This window comes from Mesoplodon bidens (genome assembly GCF_964165515.1).
Source record: "Mesoplodon bidens genome assembly, chromosome: 7".
Classification (NCBI taxonomy): Eukaryota; Metazoa; Chordata; class Mammalia; order Artiodactyla; family Ziphiidae; genus Mesoplodon; species Mesoplodon bidens.
The window spans coordinates 20,974,997-21,000,703 of record NC_138164.1 but is presented as its reverse complement, the minus strand read 5'-3'; positions in this window follow the sequence as shown (position 1 = coordinate 21,000,703).

The window sequence follows — 25,707 nt, the reverse complement described above, 5'->3', positions numbered from 1 at the left end:
CAATGGAATATTACTCAGCCATAAAAAGGAACAAAACTGAATTACTTGTAGTGAGGTAGATAGACCTAGAGACTGTCATACAGAGTGAAGTAAGTCAGAAAGAGAAAAACAAATACTGTATGCTAACACATATATATGGAATCTTAAAGAAAGAAAACAATGGTCAGAAGAACCTAGGGACAAGGCAAGAATAAAGACACAGACCTACTTGAGAATGGACTTGAGGATACGGGGAGGGGCAAGGTTAAGCTGGGACAAAGTGAGAGAGTGGCATGGACATATATACACTACCAAATATAAAATAGATAGCTAGTGGGAAGCAGCCGCATAGCACAGGGAGATCAGTTCGGTGCTTTGTGACCACCTAGAGGGGTGGGATAGGGAGGATGGGAGGGAGGGAGATGCAAGAGGAAGGGATATGGGGACATATGTATTTGTATAACTGATTCACTTTGTTATAAAGCATAAACTAACACACCATTGTAAAGCAATTATACTCGTACAAAGATGTTAAAAAAAATAAAAGGCGAACAAATGCTAAATAATACACATCATACCACCTGTCAATGAAATAGATTGCTTTGAAATGCTGCTGAAATAGGGTTAAAAGAGTAAGTGAGATTTTATTGTAAACTTATAGCTCAGTTTGTTCCCTGCAATGTTAACTTTGAGCCATAATGATGTGTTCCTGTTAGTTACTAGCTGTGGCTTCACTCCAACTAGGTCTTTGTGCTGGAGAGAACAACTGTAGCTATCACCATTCATTAAAATCAGCTATAAAATCAGCTATATAAAAAAACTAGAAAGTAAAGTACCCTTTCCATAAAAGATAAAAGGGAAACAGGAACGGTAAAGTAGGTTGCCCTTCTCCTTAGGAAAATCATTCTGAAAAAGAACTGGAAAGAAAACAAATTTAGTGATCATGCCACATGCAGCTTTTTTTTTTTTTTTTTTTTTTTTGCGGTACACGGGCCTCTCACTGCTGTGGTGTCTCCCACTGCGGAGCACAGGCTCCGCATGTGCAGGCTCAGCGGCCATGGCTCACGGGCCCAGCTGCTCCGCGGCATGTGGGATCTTCCCAGACCGGGGCACGAACCCATGTCCCCTGCATCGGCAGGCGGACTCTCAACCACTGCGCCACCAGGGAAGCCCCAAATGCAGGTTTTTAAAGAGAAACTTTGGAATGCCTTGTGGAAAATGTTTGTTTCAATACTGTCAACTTTCTTATAAAATGTAGGAATTTCTAATGAAATTGAGTTATTTGTAGTGAGGTGGATGGACCTAGAGTCTGTCATACAGAGTGAAGTAAGTCAGAAGTAGAAAAACAAATACTACAAAACAAAAACAAATACAAAAACAAATATGCTAACACATATATATGGAATCTAAAAAAAAAAATGATTCTGAAGAACCTAGAGGCAGGACAGGAATAAAGACACAGACATAGAGAATGGACTTGAGGACACAGGGAGGGGGAAGGGTAAGCTGGGACGAAGTGAGAGGGTGGCATGGACATATATACATTACCAAATGTAAAACCGATAGCTATATATGTCCATGCCACTCTCTCACTTTGTCTCAGCTTACCCTTGCCCCTCCCCATATCCTCAAGTCCATTTTCTAGTAGGTCTGTGTCTTTATTCGTAAAATAGATAACTATTAGGAAGCAGCTGCATAGCAAGGGGAGATCAGCTTGGTGCTTTGTGACCACCTAGAGGGGTGGGATAGGGAGGGTGGGAGGGAGACGCAAGAGGGAGGGGATATGAGGATATATGTATATGTATGCAAGAGATGCAAGAGGGAAGAGATATGGGAACATATGTATATGTATAACTGATTCACTTTGTTATAAAGCAGAAACTAACACACCATTGTAAAGCAATTATACTCCAATAAAGATGTTAAAAACAAAACTTCCATAGGGGGAAAAAATGTAGGAGTTTCTAAACCCTGGACTTCCAATATTTATTTTATTAAGACTTAACTATACGAATTGACTTTCTATACACAGGTTCATAATGTGCTTCCTTTGATTTACCTGCACATCAACCAGGAGTGTCAAAGAGTTTAGGCTCTCAGGAGGGTGGTCCGGCTGAGGAAGAACATATGCTTTACATTTGCACGTCAGCCACCACGTCCTGGCATTACAGTTGCCCTTGTATCCATACAGCTTGCAAAATGCAAACAGGGTCCCAATGGGCAATTTCCAGGCTTCCTCAAATTACGTATCCACTCACCTGACTGGGCTCCTCCACAGTGACAGCCAAATCGGTGAAAACGCATTTATTTTGTTCTTTGCCACATGGAACAAGAAGTAACTGGGCTCTTTTACCTCTACCTCAGTAGCTCTACTTTAATTCGTTCAGGGTGCAACTGGGTTCCAGGAGTTTTCAAACAAATGGGCTGATGAAGTGAAGCAATTCAAATAGCAAACCACACAAAATGTTAGATTTGAAAAGCATATCCAGATGTACTACAGTTCTGAAAGCTTGAAGAAGCCCAGTTTCCTCATTTTGCATGAGAAAACTGGGGTCCAAAAGAAAAAAGTAAGGTGACAAAGCTCTTGTGAGCAAACTGCATATAGTGCTTAGGCAGCTGCTGTAACCTTCCTGCAGTCACATGTGTCTGTCTGTCTGTCTATTGATAGAGTGGGAGGGAGGGAGAGAGAGAGAGAGAGAATTTACATACAGTAAAATGCATAGATATTAACTGCTTTATTAGTTTGATGAGTTTTAACCATGCATACACATAGGTAACCTACATTCCTATCAGCATGTCAAAGAGTGCATCATCTTAGAAAGTTGTGTTCCTTTGAAGTAAATCCTCCTCGACTCTCACTCCTGGGTCTTTTTTTTCTGATCCAGAGTTTTGTATAAATGGGAGAGTACAGTATGTACACTTCTGTGTGTGGTTCTGTCACTCAGCATGTTTTCAAGATCCATCTATGTGGTTGAGACTGTCTGTCGTTTCTTCCTTATTATTGATGAATAGCATGCATTGCAATGTAGTGATCCATTCTCTTGGACACTTGGCTTATTACCAGTTTGTGGCTATTAACATCTGTGTGCAGGTCTTTTGTATACATATGTTTTTATTTCTCTTTAGTAGATACATAGGAGTGGAATTACTAGGACATAGGATAGGTATATGCTTAAATTTATGAGAAAATGGGAGAATTTTTCAAAAGAGTTACACAATTTACACTCTCACTTGCTCCACAACCTGGCCAACATTTGGGGTCATTGGTCTTTGTTTTTTCATTGAAGCATATTTGATTTATAATATTGCACTATTTTCAGATGTATAACATAGTGATTCAATATTTTATAGATTACACTCCATTTAAAGTTATTACAAAACAATGGCTATATTTCCCTGTGCTGTACAATATAACATTTTTGCTTATCTATTTTATGTTTAGTAGTTTGTATCTCTTAATCCCCTACCCCTTATATTACCCCTCCCACTTCCCTCTCTCCACTGGTAACCACCAGTTTGTTTTCTATATCTGTCAGTCTGTTTCTGTTTTGTTATATATATTTGTTTCTTTTATTTTTTAGATTCCACATGTAAATAACATAGAGTATTTTTTGTTTACTATCTGACTTATTTCACTCAGCATAATACTCTCTAGGTCCATTCACATTGTTGCAAATGGCAGAATCTCATTCTTTTTTATGGCTGAGTAATAGTCCATTATATATACCATATATATGTATATTTATGTATACACAGACACCACATATATATATATGTGTGTGTATACATATATATATATATATATATATATATGTATACACACACATATTTTTATCCATTCATCTGTTGATGGACACTTAGGTTGCTTCCATAACTTGACTATTGTAAATCATGTGTCATCAGTCTTTTTAATTGTACCATACAAGTGGATGTGTTGTAGTATTACATCATAGTTTCAGTTTTCATTTCTCTCATGACTAATTACATTGAGCATTTTTAATGTGCTATTGGCTATTCAAATATCTTCCTTTGTGAACTATGTATTCAAGTCTTTATTTCATTTGTGAATTGGATTGCCTCTTTATTTTTGAAGTGTAGGAGTTCTTTATATATTCTGGACATGTCCTTTGTCAGATATATGTATGACAAATATTTTCTCTTAGTTTGGTGATTCACTATTCATTTTCTTAACAATGATCTTTAAATATCTTTTAATGATCAGAAGTGTTTAATTTGATAAAGTTCAATTTTTCATTATTTTTTCCATGATGGCTAGTGCTCTCTTGGATCCATCTAAGAAACCTTTACTTAACCCAAAGTTGCAAATGTATTATCTTATACTTTCCCCTAGAAGAGTGTTTCCCAACCTTTTTTATATTTTCACCCCTGTATTCATTTCCTAGAGCTACCATAACAAAGTAACAGAGTGGCTTAAAAGAATAGAAATTTAGTCTTTCACAGTTCTGGAGGCTAGAGGTCCAAAATCAAGATGTCAGCAGAGCCAGGATTCTTCCTTGCTTCTTACTAGCTTCTCTTGGTTTGCCAGGAATCCTTAGCATTCTTTGGCTTGTAAACAGCTTCCTCCATGCACTGTGTCTGTCTTCACATTTCTCACCTGTGTGTCCGCCTCCATGTCTCTCCTCCTCTTACAAGGAGTCATATTGAACTAGGGCCCACCTTACTCCGATGTGACCTCATCTTCACTTACTTCTTAGTTACATCTGCAAAGACCTTATTTCCAAATAAGATCACATTCACAGGTACCACGTGCTATGACTTGAATGTATCTTTTCTTGAGACAAAACTCAACCCACAACACTTCCAAGGGAGTCTTTCTAGATATTTTTTCCTAATCACCCCAACCCCCCAACATGAAATATTAATACCACTGTATACTGTATATCTGTTTTTGTACTATAGTTCTTTGGAGGGCCACAAACTATTATAATATCTAAACATTTTTTTCACCCTCCAAAACCAATTTTTGCCCCCATTTTACCTTCAGGTCTATGACCCAAATCTAACTAATTTTTGTGTATAGTGTGAGATATAGGTTGAAGATCACTTTTCTATATAGTTGTTACAGCATTTTTTGTTGAAAAGTCTTTCATTTCGTTATTGAATTGCTTTAGTCCCTTCATCTAGAGGTGTAGTTTTACTCTGAACTCATTGTGTTGCATATATCTAGTTGTCTGTCTTTATAACCACACCTTATTGTATCTATATAAATCAGTCTTATAGTACTTCTTATTCAAGATTATTTTGTCTATTATACATTCTTTATATTTCTCAGTAAGTTTTAGAAACAACCTGTTAATTTCTACCAAAAAAAAAATACCAGATCTTGATGGGAGTCATTTTGAAGGTATAGATTAATTTGGGGAGAATCATTATCTTAGCAATATTGAGTCCTCCAATCCATGATTATAGTATACTGCTTCATTTATTTAATTCTCCATTAATTTATCTAAGGAGTATTTTTGTAGTTTTGTAGGTTTTGCACATCTTTGTTTAAATTTAATCTTGTCTTATATTTTTACACACTATTCTAAATGATATTGTTTTAAAATATTCATTTTACAGTTTACTGCCAGAATATAGAAAAGCAGTTACTTGTTGTATGTTGACTATGAGTCCTACAACCTTACTGAACTCTCTTAGAAGTTCTAGTGATTTTAAGTAGATTCTCTAGGATTGTTTATGTAAACAAAAACTTGTCTCTGAACAAAGATACACTTTTGCATCCTTTTTCAATCTATATCCCTTTTATTTCTTTTACTTGTTTTATTACTCTGTCTAGGACCCCCAATACAATGTCAAATAGAAAGAGTGAGAGTGGACATATTTTCAAATTTCACCATTAAGTATAATGTAAGCTGTAGGTTGTTTATAGATACCCTTTATCAAACTGAGAATGTTTCTATGTCCAGTCCACGAGAGTTTTTAATAAGCATATGTTAAGTTTTGACAAATTTTCTCTATTGAGATTATGGATTTTTGTTCTTTATGTTTTTTAATATGGTAAGTTACATTAACTGATTTTCAAATCTTGAATCAATCTTATACTTATGAAATAAAAACCAGTTGATCATGATGTAGTATCCTTTTCATATGTCACTGAATTCAATTTGTTAATAACTCAATAAGGTTCGTGCATCTATATTTGTGAGTGGAGTTGCTTTGTAGATTAGTTTTGGTATCAAGGTAATTCTGGTCTCATAATATGAATTGGGAATTATTACCTCCTCATCTATTTTTTGAAATAAATTGTTTGAGATTGACATTATTGTTCCTTAAATATTTGGTGGAATTCATTCATGTAAACAGCTGGACTTTCTTTAGAGAAATATTTTAAACTATGAGTTCAATATTTTTCATCAATATAAGTCTATTCAGATTTTATATTTCTTCTTGTGTCAGTTTTGTTGATTTATACCTTTCATGAAATTTGCTCATTTTATTTATGTTGTTGAATTTACTAGCAAAAATTTGTACATAATATTCCCTTTTAATTCTTTGAGTGTCTGCAGGCTCTGTGATAATTTTGCTTCATCAATTCCTTATATTCCAAAATTTTCATTTTATCTCTTTTCTTGATAAGTCTGCCTGGTGTTTATCAATTTTATTAAACTTTTCAAATAACCAAATTTTAGCTTCACCGGTTTTTTCTATTGCTTGTACATTTTCTATTTTAATTGATAACATCTTGTGCTTTTATTATTTCCTTTGTTTTTATTTAATTTGCTCTTCTTTTCCTAGCTTCTTAATGTGAACACTTCATCATTGATTTTAAATCTTTCTTCTTTTCTGGTAAAAGTATTAAAGCTATAAAGTTCTCTCTAAGCTCTGCTTTGGTTTTTTTTTAAATTTTTACTTTATATTAGAGTACAGTTGATTTACAATGTTGTGCTAGTTTCAGATGTACAGCAAAGTGATTCAGTTATACATATACATATATCCATTCTTGTTCAGATTATTTTTCTATATAGGTTATTACAGAATATTGAGAAGAGTTCCCTGTGCTATACAGTAGGTCCTTGTTGATTGTTTTATATATAGTAGTGTGAATATGTTAATCCCAAACTCCTAATTTATCCCTCCTCCCCACCTTCCCCCTTTGGTAACCATAAGTTTGTTTTCAAAATCTGTGAGTCTGTTTCTGTTTTGTAAATGAGTTCACTTGTATCGATTTTTTAAGATTCCACATATAAGTGATATTATATTGGGTTGGTCAAAAAGTTCATTCTTTTTTTTTCCATATGATGCCACTAGTAGTGCTTAGTTGTCTTTAACTTCATTCGAAACAATTTTGTTAGATTGTACTGTGACAGATGTCATATCAGTGTGCACTTAAAAAAAACTTTTCAAAATTGGTGAATTTTTCTGTAGACATTTTAGTATTGAAGATGGAAGAAAAAAACAGCACTTTCGGCATATTATGCTTTATTATTTCAAGAAAGGTAAAGACACAACTGAAACACAAAAGACGATTTGTGCAGTATATGGAGAAGGTGCTGTGACTGATCGAACATGTCAAAAGTGGTGTGCGAAGCTTCATGCTGCAGATTTCTCCCTGGATGATGCTGCATGGTCTGGTAGACCAGTTGAAGTTGATAGTGATCAAATTGAGACATTAATTGAGAACAACCAATGTTATACCATGCGGGAGATATCCGACATACTCAAAATATCCAAATCAAGCATTGAAAATCATCTGTACCAGCTTGGTTATGTTAATCACTTTGATGTTTGGGTTCCACATAACTCATGTGAAAGAAACTTTCTTGACCTTATTTTCATATGAAATTCTCTACTTAAATGTAATGAAAACATTCCTTTTTTAAAACAAATTGTGACGGGGGATGAAAAGTGGATCATGTACAATAATGTGGATCATGGGGCAAGTGAAATGAACCACCACCAACCACACCAAAGGACAGTCTTCATCCAAAAAATTGGATATATGGTGGGATTGGAAGGAAGTCCTCTGTTATGAGCTTCTTCTGGAAAACCAAACGATTAATTCCAACAAGTACTGCTCCCAATTAGACCAATTGAAAGCAGCACTCGATGAAGAGCATCTGGAATTAGTCAACAGAAAATGCATAATCTTCCATCAGGATAATGAAAGACTGCATGTTTCTTTGATGACCAGGCAAAAACTGTTACAGCTTGGCTGGGAAGTTCTGTTTCATCCACCGTATTGCACCTTCGGATTTGCATTTATTTCAGTATTTAAAAAATTCTTTTTTTTAAGTGTTGAAAAATTGCTAAGAAATTTATTCTATTTATAGAAAAAATCACATCTAATATTCAGATTTATTATTCATAAGTCATCACAGAGTAAAATTGTGAAATGTCATTATCATATACTGTATTTCTGTATCTATATCTGTATTTGTTAATGTGTCTACATCCACAGGCGTCCACAAACAGCTCTGTAAAAGATCAGACTACAGATATTTCAGGCTTTGCTGACCAGAGAGTCTTTTTTTATTATTTATTTTTTATTTATTTATTTATACAGCAGGTTCTTATTAGTCATTAATTTTATACACATAAGTGTATACATGTCAATCCCAATCACCCAATTCATCACACCACCATACCCACACCCGCTGAGGCTTTCCCCCCTTGGTGTCCATATGTTTATTCTCTACATCTGTGTCTCAAATTCTGCCCTGCAAAGCAGTTCATCTGTACCATTTTGCTAGGTTCCACATGCATGCATTAATATATGATATTTGTTTTTCTCTTTCTGACTTACTTCACTCTGTATAACAGTCCCTAGATCCATCGATGTCTCCACAAATGACCCAATTTCATTCTTTTTTATGGCTGAGTAATATTCCATTGTATATATGTACCACAATTCTTTATCCATTCATCTGTCGATGGGCATCTACATTGCTTCCATGACCTGGCTATTGTAAATAGTGTTGCAATGAACATTGGGGTGCATGTGTCCTTTTCAATTACGGTTTTCTCTAGGTATATGCCTGGTAGTGGGATTGCAGAATCATATGGTAATTCTATTTTTAGTTTTTTAAGGAACCTCCATACTGTTCTCCATAGTGGCTGTATCAATTTACATTCCCACCAACAGTGCAAGAGGGTTCCCTTTTCTCCACACCCTCTCCAGCATGTCCTCTTTGTAGATTTTGTAATGATGGACATTTTGACTGGTGGGAGATGATATCTCACTGTAGTTTTGATTTGCATTTCTCTAATGATTAATGATGTTGAGGTTTCCTTCATGTGTTTGTTGGAAATCTGTATATCTTCTTTGGAGAAATGTCTATTTAGGTCTTCTGCCCATTTTTTGATTGGGTTGTTTCTTTTTTTAATATTGAGGCTGCGTGAGCTGTTTATATATTTTGGAGATTAATCCTTTGTCCCTTGATTCGTTTGCAAATATTTTCTCCCATTCTGAGAGTTGTATTTTCGTCTTGTTTATGGTTTCCTTTGCTGTGCAAAAGCTTTTAAGTTTCATTAGGTCAGATTTGTTTATTTTTGTTTTTATTTCCATTAATCAAGGAGGTGGATCAAAAAAAGATCTTGCTGTAATTTATGTCAAAGAGTGTTCTTCCAATGTTTTTCTGTAAGAGTATTATAGTGTCCGGTCTTACATTTAAGTCTCTAATCCATTTTGAGTTTATTTGTGTGTATGGTGTTTGGGAGTGTTCTAATTTCATTGTTTTACATGTAGCTGCCCAGTTTTCCCAGCACCACTTATTGAAGGCACTGTCTTTTCTCCCTTGTATATCCTGTCTTGCTTTGTCATAGATTAGTTGACCATAGGTGCATGGGTTTATCTCTGGGCTTTCTATCCTATTCCTTTTATCTATATTTCTGTTTTTGTGCCAGTGCGATATTGCTTTTATTACTGTAGCTTTGTAGTATAGTCTGAAGTCAGGGAGCTTGATTCCTCCAGCTCTGTTTTTCTTATTCAAGATTGCTTTGGCTATTCGGGGTGTTTTGTGTTTCCATACAAGTTGTGAAATTTCTTGTTCTAATTCTGTGCAAAATGTGAGTGGTAGTTTGATAGGGATAGCATTGAATCTGTAGATTGCATTGTGTAGTAGAGTCATTTTCACAATGTTGATTCTTCCAACCCAAGAACATTGTATATCTCTTGATCTGTTTGTATCATAATTAATTTCTTTCATCAGTGTCTTATAATTTTCTGCATACAGGTCTTTTGTCTCCTTAGGTAGGTTTATTCCTAGATATTTTATAATTTTTGTTGCAATGGTAAATGAGACTGTTTTCTTAATTTCACTCTCAGATTTTTCATCATCAGTGTATTGGTATGCCAGAGATTTCTGTGCATTAATTTTGTATCCTGATACTTTGCTAAATTCATTGATTAGCTCTAGTAGTTTTCTGTTAACATCTTTAGGATTCTCTATGTATAGTATCATGTCATCTGCAAACAGTGACAGCTTTACTTCTTTTCCAATTTGGATTCCTTTTATTTATTTTTCTTCTCTGATTTCTGTGGCTAAAACTTCCAAAACAATGTTGAATAATAGTGGTGATAGTGGGCAACCTTGTCTTGTTCCTGATCTTAGTGGAAATGGTTTCAGTTTTTCACCATTGAGGATGATGTTGGCTGTGGGTTTGTCATATATGGCCTTTATTATGTTAAGGAAAGTTCCCTCTATGCCTACGTTCTGCAGGGTTTTTATCATAAATGGGTGTTGAATTTTGTCAAAAGCTTTCTCTGCATCTATTGAGATGATCATATGGTTTTTCTCCTTCAATTTGTTAATATGTTGTATCACGTTGATTAATTTGTGTATATTAAAGAATCCTTCCATTCCTGGAATAAGCCCCACTTGATCATGGTGTATGATCCTTTTAATGTGCTGTTGGATTCTGTTTGCTAGTATTTTGTTGAGGATTTTTGCATCTATGTTCATCAGTGATATTGGCCTGTAGTTTTCTTTCTTTGTGACATCTTTGTCTGGTTTTGGTATCAGGGTGATGGTGGCCTCATAGAATGAGTTTGGGAGTTTTCCTCCCTCTGCTATATTTTGGAAGAGTTTGAGAAGGACAGGTGTTAGCTCTTCTCTAAATGTTTGATAGAATTCGCCTGTGAAGCCATCTGGTCCTGGGCTTTTGTTTGTTGGAAGATTTTTAATCACAGTTTCAATTTCAGTGCTTGTGATTGGTCTATTCATATTGTCTATTTCTTCCTGGTTCAGTCTTGGCAGCTTGTGCATTTCTAAGAATTTGCGCATTTCTTCCAGGTTGTCCATTTTATCGGCATAAATTTGCTTATAGTAATCTCTCATGATCTTTTGTATTTCTGCAGTGTCAGTTGGTACTTCTCCTTTTTCATTTCTATTTCTATTGATTTGAGTCTTCTCCCTTTTTTTCTTGATGAGTCTGGCTAATGGTTTATCAATTTTGTTTTTCTGAAAGAATCAGATTTTAGTTTTATTGATGTTTACTACTGTTTCCTTCATTTCTTTCTCATTTATTTCTGATCTTATCTTTATGATTTCTTTCCTTCTGCTAAATATGTGTTTTGTTTTCTTCTTTCTCTAATTGCTTTAGGTACAAGGTTATGTTGTTTATTTGAAATGTTTCCCGTTTCTTAAGGTAGGATTGTATTGCTATAAATTTCCCTCTTAGAACGGCTTTTGCTGCATTCCATAGGTTTTGGGTCATCGTGTCTCCATTGTCATTTGTTTCTAGGTATTTTTTTATTTCCTCTTTGATTTATTCAGTGATCACTCCGTTATTAAGTAGTGTATTGTCTAGCCTCTATGTGTTTTTATTTTTTACAGATCTTTTCCTGTAGTTGATATCTAGTCTCATAGCATTGTGGTCGGAAAAGGTACTTGATATGATTTCAATTTTCTTAAATTTACCAAGGCTAGATTTGTGACCCAAGATATGATCTATCCTGGAGAATGTTCCATGGGCACTTGAGAAAAATGTGTATTCTGTTGTTTTTGGATGGAATGTCCTATAAATATCAATTACATCCATCTTGTTTAATGTATCATTTAAAACTTGTGTTTCCTTATTTATTTTCATTTTGGATGATCTGTCCATTGGTGAAAGTGGGGTGTTAACATCCCCTACTATGACTGTGTTACTGTCAATTTCCCCTTTTATGGCTGTTAGTATTTGCCTTATGTATTGAGGTGCTCCTATGTTGGGTACATAAATATTTACAATTGTTATATCTTCTTCTTGGATCGATCCCTTTATCATTATGTAGTGTCCTTCTTTGTCTCTTCTAGTAGTCTTTATTTTAAAGTCTATTTTGTCTGATATGAGAGTTGCTACTTCAGCTTTCTTTTGGTTTCCATTTGCATGGAATAACTTTTTCCATCCCGTCACTTTCTATCTGTATGTGTCCCTAGGTCTGAAGTGGGTCTCTTGTAGAAAGCATATATATGGTCTTGTTTTTGTATCCATTCACCCAGTCTGTGTCTTTTGGTTGGAGCATTTAATCCATTTTCATTTAAGGTAATTATCAATATGTATGTTCCTTTTCCCATTTACTTAATTGTTTTGGGTTTGTTATTGTAGGTCTTTTCCTTCTCTTGTTTTTCTTGCCTAGAGAAGCTCCTTTAGTATTTGTTTTAAAGCTGGTTTGGTGGTGCTGAACTCTCTCAGCTTTTGCTTTTCTGTAATGGTTTTAATTTCTCCATCAAATCTGAGTGAGATCCTTGCTGGGTGGAGTAATCTTGGTTGTAGGTTTTTCTCCTTCATCACTTTAAATATGTTCTGTCACTCCCTTCTGCTTGTAGAGTTTCTGCTGAAAGATCAGCTGTTAACCTTCTGGGGATTCCCTTGTGTGTTATTTGTTGTTTTTCCCTCATTATTTTCTATAAGTTTTCTTTGTCTTTATTTTTTGCCAATGTGATTACTATGTGTCTTGGCCTGTTTCTCCTTGGGTTTATCCTATATGGGACTAGCTGCAGTCCTGGACTTGGATCGCTATTTCCTTTCCCATGTTAGGGAAGTTTTCAACTATAATCTCTTCAAATATATTCTCTGGCCCTTTCTCTCTCTCTTCTTCTGGGACCCCTAAAATGCAAATGTTGTTGTTTAATGTTGTCCCAGCAGTCTCTTAGGCTGTCTTCATTTCTTTTCATCCTTTTTTCTTTATTCTGTTCTGCAGCAGTGAATTCCACCATTCTGTCTTCCAGGTCACTTATCCATTCTCTGCCTCAGTTATTCTGCTATTGATTTCTTCTAGTGTTTTTTTCATTTCAGTTATTGTGTTGTTCATCTCTGTTTGTTTGTTCTTTCATTTTTCTTGGTCTTTGTTAAACATTTCTTGTATCTTCTTGATCTTTGCCTCCATTCTTTTTCCGAGGTCCTGGATCATCTTCACTATCATTATTCTGAATTCTTTTTCTGGAAGGTTACCTATCTCCACTTCATTTAGTTGTTTTTCTGGGGTTTTATCTTGTTCCTTCATCTGGTATATAGCCCTTTGCCTTTTCATCTTGTCTATCTTTCTGTGAATGTGGTTTTTGTTCCGCAGGCTGCAGGATTGTAGTTCTTCTTGCCTCTGTTGTCTTCCCTCTGGTGAATAAGGCTATCTAAAAGGCTTGTGCAAGTTTCCTGATGTGAGGGACTGGTGGTGGGTAGAACTGACTGTTGCTCTGTTGGGCAGACCTCAGTAAAACTTTAATCACTTGACTGCTGATGGGTGAGGCTGCGTTTCCTCCCTGTTGGTTGTTTGGCCTGAAGTGACACAACACTGGAGCCTATCAGGGCTCTTTGGTGGGGCTAATGGTGGACTCTGGGAAGTCTCACGCCAAGGAGTACTTCCTAGAACTTCTGCTGCCCATGTCCTTGTCCCCACGGTGAAGCACAGCCAACCCCCGCCTCTGCAGGAGACCCTCCAGCACTAGCAGGTAGGTCTGGTTCAGTCTCCCTTGGGGTCACTGCTCCTTTCCCTGGGTCCTGATGTGCACACTACTTTGTGTGTGCCCTCCAAGAGTGGAGTCTCTGTTTCCCCAAGTCCTGTCAAAATCCTGCAATGAAATCCCACTAGCCTTCAAAGTCTGATTCTCTAGGAATTCCTCCTCCTGTTGCTGGACCCCCGGGTTGGGAAGCCTGAGGTGGGGCTCAGAACCTTCCCTCCAGTGGTTGCACTTCTGTGGTATAAGTGTTCTCCAGTCTGTGAGTCACCCACTCAGCAGTTATGGGATTTGATTTTACTGTGATTGCGCCCCTACTACCATCTCATTGTGGCTTTTCCTTTGTCTTTGGATGTGGGGTATCTTTTTTGGTAAGTTTCAGTGTCTGCCTGTCGATTATTGTCCAGCAGCTAGTTGTGATTCTGGTGTTCTTGCAAGAGGGAGTGAGAGCACGTCCTTCTCCTCCATCTTGGTTCCTACAAAATTCCTTTAATGGAAAAAATTTCAATTCCTTGGAGGACTGTAAAAGGCACCTGGAACAGTTCTTTGCTCAAAAAGATAAAAAGTTTTGGGAAGATGTAATTGTGAAATTGCCTGAAAAATAGTAGAAGGTAGTGGAACAAAATGGTGAATATGTTGTTCAATAAAGTTCTTGGTGAAAATGAAAAATATGTCTTTTATTTTTACTTAAAAACTGAAGGAACTTTCTGGCCCACCCATCTGATATTTGTCTTTCTCTATTTGACTTACTTCACTTAGTATGATAATCTCTAGGTCCATCCATGTTGCTGCAAATGGCATTATTTTATTCTATTTTATGGCTGGATAAAAACCTAGATGGTTTTATATGTTCTATTTTCATTCACATTTAGTTCAAAATATTTTCTATTTATGATTTCTTCTTTTGTCTACATGTTATCAAGAAATGAATTATTTAATTTCCAAATAAATAAGAGAACTTTACAGATAACTTTCTGTTATTAATTTTGAATTTAATTCTATTGTGGTCTGTAGGATTTTTTTAATTTATTGAGGATCATTGTACAGCCCAGCATAGGGTCTATATTTGTGAATATTCCATATGTGCTTGAGAATAATGAATATTCTGTAATTTTTGCATACAGCATTCTATAAAGTTTAATTAAGTCAAGTTGCTTAATTTATACCCTTTATGTTCTCTTTTATATTCTTTCTGAGTGTTTGCCTACTTTCTTATCAATTGCTGAAAGAGGAATATTGAAATCTCTGAATATAGTTGTGGGTTTTCCTATTTTTTCCATTAAATTCTGTCACCTTTACCTGTATGTGTTACTAGGTGTATACATATTTAAGATTATTATGTCTTCTTGATTAATTGACCTATTTGTAATTATAAAATGCTCCTCTTTCTTCTAATAAACTCTCCATCTTGAAGCCTATTTTGTCTGATATTAATAGAGCCAAACCAGCTTCCTTATGATTAGTGTTTGCATGATAAAATTTTTTTCTGTACTTTTGCTTCAATCTGCCAGTGTCTTTATATGTAAAGTGAATGTCTTGTTTACAACATATAATTGGGTCTTTACTTTTTCAATCTGACCATCTTTGCTTTTCAATTTGAATATTTGTTGCATTTGTATATGATGTAATTACTGATATGATTGGGTGAAATCCATTATCTTGCTATTTGTTTTTTATATGTCCTCTCTGTTCATTTTTCCTTCTTTTCCTGTTGCATTAACTAAAAATGCTTAGTATTTCATTCTATATCTTAATGGATGACTATGCTCATTTGTTTACTTGTATCCTTGTCTAGAGGTTATTCTGGGGTTTAAACCCTTTAATTTACCCAGACAGTGTTCAAATAATATTATGCCTTGCTGGTACAAGTAAGAAAACCGCATCTTCCTGTTCACATGGGCCTCCAGGAGCTCAGGCAACCGTCCAGTGTACCAGGTTCCTGAAATGGGCTTAGCAGCTCCTTCCAGTTTTTCACCTTAGAGGCAGGAGCTCCCAAGACAGTCAGCACTTCAGCTCTTGCTGCTGGAGACCAGAAGGCAGAGACTGACACATTGCTGAGCTATGTCCAGAGCACAAACAGTTCTCAGGCACAATATATTACATAAACACAAAATGTTACTGTATTCTCCCTGTGGTCAACTCCTGGATTGTGGAAAAGGTTCAGAGTATAATATATCTGCAGATCTTAAGTCATACAAATGTGTGACAACAAAGGGAAAAAGAGAGTCATCATGTGAAAAATTAGATTATGCTTTATTTTCTCCATAGGTTGCATGACACAGAGAAAGGTCACACTCAGGAAGAAGAGACCAGACAGAGACTCTTGCTGGTAGAACACAGATCTCTCCTTTTCAGCTATTCTCTCCAATGTCCAGGAACAACATAACCCTGGTGTGTGAATTTGTGTTACTTCTTTGAGCTGCTGCTTCTGCCGAGAAACTCTTCGCTGTCTCTTTGTCTTACTTGTTGTTCCAATGGCCATTTCCACATGAAGAACTGAGAGCTATCACTGAGCAGAAGACAGGAGTGGACACTTGAATGTTTGTTATTGTTAAATTCTTCAATGTCCTTCTGAACTGTGCATGTGTGTAGGACAGACACAGGAGATGGATGTTCTAGCCTAAGAAAAGTCTCCAACCCAAAGACTCTGGACCTGTAGCTTTGTAGTAAAACTCATCGTTTCTCTTTTATCATCCCCTTTTTTCATTTCAACAAGTTCCTTTTTCAGCAACTGTTCCAGAACCAGTAACGTGACACAGCATAGACATTATTAGGGGCAAAAAAAAGGAAGCTGGAAAATGTGATCAAATGTAAATCATGTGACCTGACAACAAAGAGTTGACTGGTTTGCACTGTGGTTAGATAGCTCTCTCAGTCCGTTCTGGCTGCTGTACCCATGTACCATGGGCTTGATGACTTACAAAACACAGAAATTTGTTTCTCACATTTATGGAGGCTAGAAGTCCGAGATCAGAATGTCATCATGTTCAGGTGAGGGCTTTCTTCCAAGTCACACACTTCTCCTCATATCCTCACATGGCAGAAGGGTGAGGGAGTTCTCTGAGGCCTCTTTTATAAGATACTAATCCTATTAATCACCTCCCAAACCTCCTAATACCACAGCTCCCAATACTATCACCTTGGGCATTAGATTTCCAACATATGAATTTGGGGAGAACACAAACATTCAGACCCTGGGGAAATGGAGCAGGACCCTATGGTCCTTCCCCCCTCACCCATGTCCTCAGCCTGCCTTTTGTCTGTGGAAAAACTTTAGCCAAAAATAAGTTTAATAAGAGAAGTGAGACAATGCAGAAGCAAAGAGAAACAGGACAAAACAATAACAGTTTAGTCAGTAAGCAAAGTCAAGGACCTTTAGTTCCTTCTCAAGGGCTATAGATAATATTCTGATCCATATCCTGTGAGTTGTCTTATAGATACTGAAACCCCCATCAGGTGGAAGAAGTTAACTACATGATGACCAGACTGTAGCCATGACATAAACTGCCACAATTCTGAGAACTGGCCGCAAAGAAATTGGAAAAACTCAACCCTGGAACTGAAGATTAATTTTACTTAAAACAATCAAGATGACACTGGTCAGACCACCGATGACCAATTTCAGGATGACTGTCAGAGCTGACTCTTTATGCATGTAGCCCCCTCCCTCTGTCTATAAAAGCTCATGCCCCTGGTTGTCAGGGCGGGGTGGGGGGGAGTCGGCCTTTGGACAGGAGTCTGTCCACCCCTCCAGTTGTCAGCATCTGAAATGAAGCAAATTTTCCTTTACACCAACGTTGCCTCTTTATTGGCATTTGAACAGCGAGGAGCTGGACCCCACTTTCGGTTACACCCGCAGTAGCAATCACTGAAAACTGGGCTACTTCACTGTACACACACACACACACACACACACACACACACACAGGACAGAAATCAAGTGTAGCAAAATGCAGAGAATTTAGAATCATCTGACTGAAGCCAAGCCTCAGCCTTGTCACTTACCAGTTCTGAACAAATCTTTTCAAACTTCAAACTGCAATTTCCTCATCAGCAAATAGGGATAACAATGACATCTGACCTACTCATTTCCCAAGGATATTCTAAGAATGACATTATGTAGAACGAAGTGGATATTATATGCCATCATGTTTTTTCACTACTAATTGCAAAGGGCTTTTAATGAAGGAGGAGTTTCCCTTATTCATTCAATCAACAACTATTTATTACTCAATACTGGCCTACTATGTGCCAGACATTCCTACTCCTCCTTTACAATTGTCCTTTTAGTCTTCCAGATTCCAGGGTGATTTCCTATTTGTAAATGAAAATTTTTTTGCTTCTAAATATATCTTCTATGTAATTTGTGTGTATAAACTTCTATATACCAAAGATATATATATATATACATTATACACACACACACAGAATAATAGAAGATCATGTCAACTTATTGAAAAAGGTGCCAACAAAGCCCAGATAAAAATTTAAATTTTATGAGAAAAACAATGACTTAGCCAGAAAAAAATACTATGCTAAAGTATTTTAGATAAAGAAATCTCATAGTTGTTCCTAGGAACTTCATAATCTGTGCTCTGAAAAGGAAAAATATAGTTCTAAAACATTTATCATCATCATTTTGTCAGAGCTTTCAAGCCATCATAATCCATTTTCTTCCTCATCTTCCACATTCTGAAATACTTTATAGTTTAAGGATCTTGGTCCTCCAAATGTTTATCATGCTATTCATGTCAATTTTCTCCATCACTAGACTGTCTGCGTACTAAGTCAGTATCTAAACCCAAGAAGACAAAAACAGGAGGCCAGAAGCAGAACTTAAACTCTGAGTTTCTACTCTGCTTCATCTTGAGCTTTATTTTCTTCCAATCATTTAAAAGGCTGTGAGTGCCTTGCTGAAAGTGCTTCATGAATAAACAGTAAAAAAGTTACTTCAAAATTAGAGGATGATTTAAGCTCCATATTTTTCCTCCCACATAATTTAGAGTTTGAATAAATAGACAAATTAATTTTAATTCAAAACAAAATAATCACTGCTTTAGCTTGACATATTCATTAGACGACTTCAAGTAAAATTTTTGTGTAAAATATATACTCTAAAAATTTTGTTGCTCTTTTATCTTCCTCATTAAAATGTCTGGGGAATGGCTTCTTTCTTTTTAAAGTGCTTTATAGCACCTACTGTTTATATTTTTACTGCATCTTTTTCTTTACACATTAAATTACCGGTAAAGGAGTAAAATAACTTAAATAGGATTTGCCAAGGCAGATTCAGAAAGCACATGGACTCTGATTTTCAGAACCATGAGAGATGGCTTTGCTGTAAGCCTGCCTTATGCTGACACAGAGTTGAATCTGACCTTCTACTCTTTCCTCTTCTTTGTGGCCAGGAGCACATGACTACGCTGATACACCTGCCACCCTGTATGTACACGTGGCCAAACTGCCTGCAACACCCCACCCTCTCTCCTTGCTATCTTGTTCCCACTGCAATTGCAACTCTACTCTGACTAGGATGCATTCAAACCACACAGAAAAACAGCTTCACAACCAGCCCTAAGTCTGACCCCTTGGATAAGTGAGTAGTTCTCCACTTCAGCTGAGTTTTGTCTGGGTTTGAATTTAAAAGTCACCAGGGCTTTCCTGGTGATGCAGTGGTTAAGAATCTGCCTGCCAATGCAGGGGACATGGGTTCGATCCCTGATCCAGGAAGATCCCACAAACCAGAGTGACTAAGCCTGTGAGCCACAACTACTGAGCCCTCATGCCACAACTACTGAAGCCTGTGTGCCTAGAGCCTGTGCTCCAAAACAAGAGAAGCCACTGGAATGAGAAGCCCGTGCACCGCAACGAAGAGTAGCTCCCACTCGCCGCAACTAGAGAAAAGCTTACATGCAGCAAGGAAGACCCAATGCAGCCAAAAATAAAATAACTAAAATAAACAAATTTAAAAAAAAAAGAAGAAGAAAAAAGAAAAGTCACCATTGGTGCTGAAAGAATATTTTGCTTCTCCAGCACCCAGGATGTTCTTTGAATACCTCCAAGAGTACTAGGGAAGACCGGGCTAATTAAACATCTGCCTGATTGAAACAAGAGAGAGGGCTTCTGCTGACAGTCCTGTAGTGTGACTGTGATGGGAAGATGGCCAGTCACTGCCGTACCCAACCTCCTCCATGCTACATTGACTCCAGCCACACCGCAGTCCACCCAGCATGCACCTATGCCACCATCACCAGTCTCTTTGGAAACTTACATCCTCCCAAGGTATAATGCTGATGTGTTTCCTCTTCTCTACAATGAGGCACAGAGGCATGGCCCCTGTTGGATATCATTCTTTCTCCATTTTGGTAAAAGCCAGTGTTTATTGTTTATGAGGCAGTCATCACTGTGTCTTCCTTTTATACAGCAGCAAACCACAAAAAGAAGGGAAGGGGAGGGTGGTTATGGATCCATCACACTGGCTGAGCAGAACCGGTTGTTTATTACAAGGATGAAATATGTAAGAGGAAAGAGGTGGAAAGGCAAGAACTGTACAGCAGTTTAGTCTGAATTCTTTGTTATTAGTTCAGATAAATAACTCTGAAAAAAATGGCTTGGTATTCTGAATCTTGGATATCCAGGTACTATGAATAATTTTAAGCTGACTTTTGATTGGTTAAAAATAAGTAGAATAAGAAAATAAGTAATTACATCACAGAAGTGTTCCAAAGAATCACTGGATTGAAATCCAGTGCTTCCTCACTAAGTCATAAGAGATAATATCCCATGTGCTGTAAATCCCAGGGTCTGTTTGTGGTTTTGAGCTTTGAACCGGTCACTTTAAAGTGGCAAAAGAACACTTATGCCAACATAGCTTATCCGAGGCAACATCAGCGTAGGCTGTTTCTTCTCTGCATCAGCTGTCTTTATTTTGAGCAGAACCTCCCCTGAATTAGATCAACCTGACCTGACCTCCCATTATCTACCAAGGAACAAGAAGAAATAAAAAAACTATTTTCTGTGAAAGTAACCATGATTTGGTCTTTATAATGAGCCCAAAAGAGAGCTGACTCTGTTTTGTGTTCAAAAGATGTAAATCTTTTTTAAAAGCTCAAAATTCCTTGAATTTTGAATCTTCTTTTTAAGAATTAATTTTGTTGCCACATTATTAAAATGCTCCATTTGGAGTATGGTTTGCATCTTGTGCTTTCTTTTGAAAGCATCTCAGAAGTTATAACAACAACCTAAGTGTGGCTTTGATTTCATAGGACAACATTGTTCACAGTGGCTATTAATACAGGTAATCAGTGCCCACCTTCTGGCCCATGAGACCACACAATTCCTGGAATGTCCTGTAAATACAAAGAATTGACTCATAATTTTTTTCTGTAAAAGATATGTTTTATGAAAAATCGTCACAACACTGTTACATTGGATTTATAATCTGTAGCATCTTTCTGGAAAACAGCAAATTTTTTTTAAAGTCCATCTCTAAAGCAGACTGTTCATTGCTTTCTCAATATACATTCCCTTCTTTTTCCTTTGTATGAGAACAGAGCTCTGCATCATTGGGTGTGACAGTTTGTCCAATTATAAAACTACATTTCTAAGTGTCTCTTGTAGATACGAATGACCAAAGAGATATGAGTGAAAGTCATTGAGTGATTTCTTGAAATGGGGATTGACTGAGATGTCAGGGAGAATGGGAAAGCTGTAGCTATTGCAACCATGTTGTGAGAATGAGATTACCCTGAAAATGGAAGCCTTTTACTAAGGGTAGTGGAGCAGAAAAGACATTGGGTCCAGTTAGTATGATGTCACCATACTAATCCTCAACAGCCTACTTCTACTCTTCTCTTTCAAGAGGAAGAAAACATCTCTGTCTTACTTAAGTCAGTTATTTTGAGGCATTCTTATTGGAAGCCAAGACTGATCTTGTCTCCCTATTCTCTTTCCAACTGTGTTTGACAGATGTAATGACTGGGATATTAAACTAAATTATTGAAATTTAACTTAGATTATTCCAACTATGAGGAAATAGAATTCTGCAGTTCCTATGCATCATTACTTCCATGAAGAAGAATCTCTGGAGTGCATGAGAGGCACAGTATGAAATAATTTAAGAGGGATTAGGAATCCTTTCATGTATCTCAGTTATCAAAAGAAGACAAACGACCCATTATAAAAAGCAAATCATGGACATTGGCTTTCAGAAAGGGAAAGTCACACATACAGCATGATCAATACCTAGAAAAACAGGCAGCAGAAAGAGGCAAAGGAAGAATGTGTGTGTGTGTGTGTGTGTGTATGAAATTAATTAATGAAGGTCAGTGAAATAAGAAAAGTGATGTTGGCAAATATAAGGCATAGAAATCTTTAGCAATGAGACAAAGTCTTCTGCAATGAATTTGATACCTGTGAAATTATTAGACAGATGTCTTGTTTCTACTGTAGTGGAAGACAACTTTAGTGGGGACATTTAAGCATATTGGAATGATTTTTGTTCTGGGAACCTGGAGAACCAGGCTCTTGGCTGAGCTTCCAGGAACAAGGCTCAGACCACCCTGCAGAACTGGCCTGATCAGGCAATTGCTGAACTGCCCTTTGTCCCGAAGGCCCCTCCAATGCTCCTAGTTCGGCATCAGAAGCTGACCTCAGCTGGACCACCTGCTCCACAACACACCCTCTTTCTTCACAACACTCTGCTCTTATGTTTGTCATGCATCTTGCTGGAAGAGATTCAGAAAATGTGAGTGTTGACTCCTACACTGGGAGGCAAGGCTCATAACAAAGGAATTTCCCCAAATACAAAGACTTGTCAAAATATGATGGTGATGGAAAGCTATGAATAGGGTAAATGTGTGACACACAACTAAGGAAGTTCTGATTGTTAAAACTGTCAGATGAAACAACTGGTTAAAGAATTCAGACAACTCTAGAAGTCCAATTTCAATCCAAAACTAGAGCTGCCCCTGGGACTGAGCTAAGAAAATCATGGTGTCTGTAATCCAGAGATGCACACATCCTTCCACCTAGCAAATGGTATTGAGTGCAAATACATGGAAGGCCCTGTTATAACACTGGAGATTCAGTAGTGAATGGATAAAAACTGATAGAAGTCCTTGCCCCCATGAAGTTTGCATTTCACTGATAAAACAGATAGGACTTGAAAAGCCAGCTATAGGAGTAAGCCATTGCATACCTGTGCTTTATCCAGGCTTACTGAGCTGTAGTCCCTAATTCCTTTCCCAGTATCTCCCAAAGTATGTTTGGCCAGACGATAACATGTGCTATAGAAAGGGCACAGTAGGTGATCAAACACATTCAGGAAATGACAAGGAAACAAAGTAAACAAGTTTGTCAAAGGCAAGATTTCTCAGAGGCTTTAGTATATTTAATACATTCTAATAAGTGCATTAGAAATCTCCAAGAAGGGGATAAAGTAAGTATGGCATGTGTCCAGATTTACATGACCACAGAATCTTTCCAGTGAAGCATCTTGCTGAACTAGAATACACAAGACCACGTTTAGAAAACGCTTCCTTACTCTGTAACAAAGTTGATTTTATTCTCTTAAAATAACTGCTGGAGAAAGTGGAGGATGTGGCCCAAAGAATTGCATGGAAGTGTTGGGTTTGGTTCCAAGAAGAATACTCCTTGTTCTCCAGGTGAAAACAGTGGGAGGACAAAGCACTACACATGAAAATACTATGTTTTAGGAGATTCTGGGCAGTTTTTACATAAAAGAATTGACTTAAAGAGAGAAATAGAAAAAAAATCATGGTTGAGTTGAGAAGGGAATCCAACAATAGGGAAATATACAAAATGTGGATAATGAACCATCTTATGTTCTATTAAGAAATCTTATTCAAGGGAAAAATTAAGGCTTATATACAAAAGAAACTTTTCTCTCTTACTGGGAGAATAAAAGTACAATTCACATGTTTTTCAAATTACCAAGAGTGAACATGGCATGGAAATCAATCATTTAATCCCTTACTTTACCAAATCTTTCATTACAACCGTGAAAATAATATGTCAGATAGCTCTAATTTTAATCTGACCTGTCCATACTCTTACAGGGTGCTGAGGAATAGGTGAAAAGCCAGAGTGGAACTCACGCACACACACACACATTCATGCACCACACACACACACTCAAAGATGCAAGGAGTGTAAGGGAAATGGACAATCTCTACAAAGTAGGGAAAAAGCCTTTAGATAATTGACAGGTCACAGATAAACTTGAAGGGGATAATGAGAAGCCTTGAACACAGAAGGCACCAAACACAGAGAAATATTTTTGAAAGACTATGTGAATACTGCCTCTTTTCCACAGAGGCCAAAGTCAGATGAAATGGATAAACATTTTGAACTCTAGACTTCCTCCATCTTTTAAGAGTCCCAGTTTAGAATATCAATTGTTGGGGAGATTTTTCATTCCATTTCTTTTGTGTCAGTAAATGATAAAACATCACATTATTTTTGAAGGTCTGCTCAAAGTGGGCACAGTGTGTGAACCACTGGGGATGTGAAATTAGATGGTTTATTTTCTAAAACTCAATAGGTATTTTTACAGGGTCAAATAAAAAATAATCAGCTTTAAAAATAATATAAACAAAATAATTTCTGATTGAAAAATCTCCCTAGACCACCCCTCTGTGCATTATTAGCTTTCCTCACATTCAGTATGTCTGAATAGCCATTTGAATACTGAGGCCACACTGATAAAACTAAATTTCAAAAATTGTTGTGAGGCTTCCCTGGTGGTGCAGTGGTTGAGAGTCCGTCTGCCAATGCAGGGGACACGGGTTCGTTCCCTGGTCCGGGAGGATCCCACATGCCGCAGAGCGGCTGGGCCCGTGAGCCATGACTGCTGAGCCTGCGCGTCTGGAGCCTGTGCTCCGCAACGGGAGAGGCCACAGACGTGAGAGGCCCGTGTACCACACACACAAAAAAAAGAAAATTGTTGTGGAGCTACTTCTGTGGCCTCAAAAATTATGTTGGTTTTTATGAGAGATATATTAATGAAGTAAGTGGCATAATCTTGCCTTCAGGAATTTATAATCCTTTTGAGAAGATGAGATTATACATGGAAAACAAACAGATTTGTAACCAATGAGGCCCCAAGTGGGAATAGACCCCAATCCTAGTCAAGAGCAATTGGAGAAAAGGGCCAGCCTCACAAAAGGAAAGAATCAGCTTTGACTTATGGCTTTGGAATGTGCTTCAGAGAGGCCAATAGGACAGAGAGCAATGGAGCAGAAGTAAAGCAGCCCTTCCAAGAGCCATAGCTGGAGAGGACTGGGAAGAGAAAGAAACAGATTACAATCAACCTCCCTATCTGCATATTCCCCATTCACAGATTCAACCAACTGGGGATTGAAAATATTCAAAAAAAATTCCAGAAGGTTCTAAAAAACAAAACTTAAATTTGCCACCCACCAGCAACTATTTACATAACATTTACATTTCATTAGGTATTATAAGTAATCTAGAGATGATTTAAAGTATATGGGAGGATGTGCGTAGGTTATATGCACATATCATTTTATATAAGGAACTTGAGTATCCACAGATTTAGGTGTCCATGCAAGCCCTGGAACCAATCCCCTGTGGATACCCAGGGATGACTATATTGAGAGACAACCCAAAGCCAAGGGGAGGGAGGCATTTCTGGTCAGCCTGAGATTTTCCTCCAAGTGAGATGAAGCAATCACATCATTGACTTTATAATATTTTATCGATTCCTCTATTAATCACGGAGCATTATAATCACTTCGTTTATGTGACTTTCCCTGCTAGACAATAAATTCCTCCAGGTCAGGGGCCA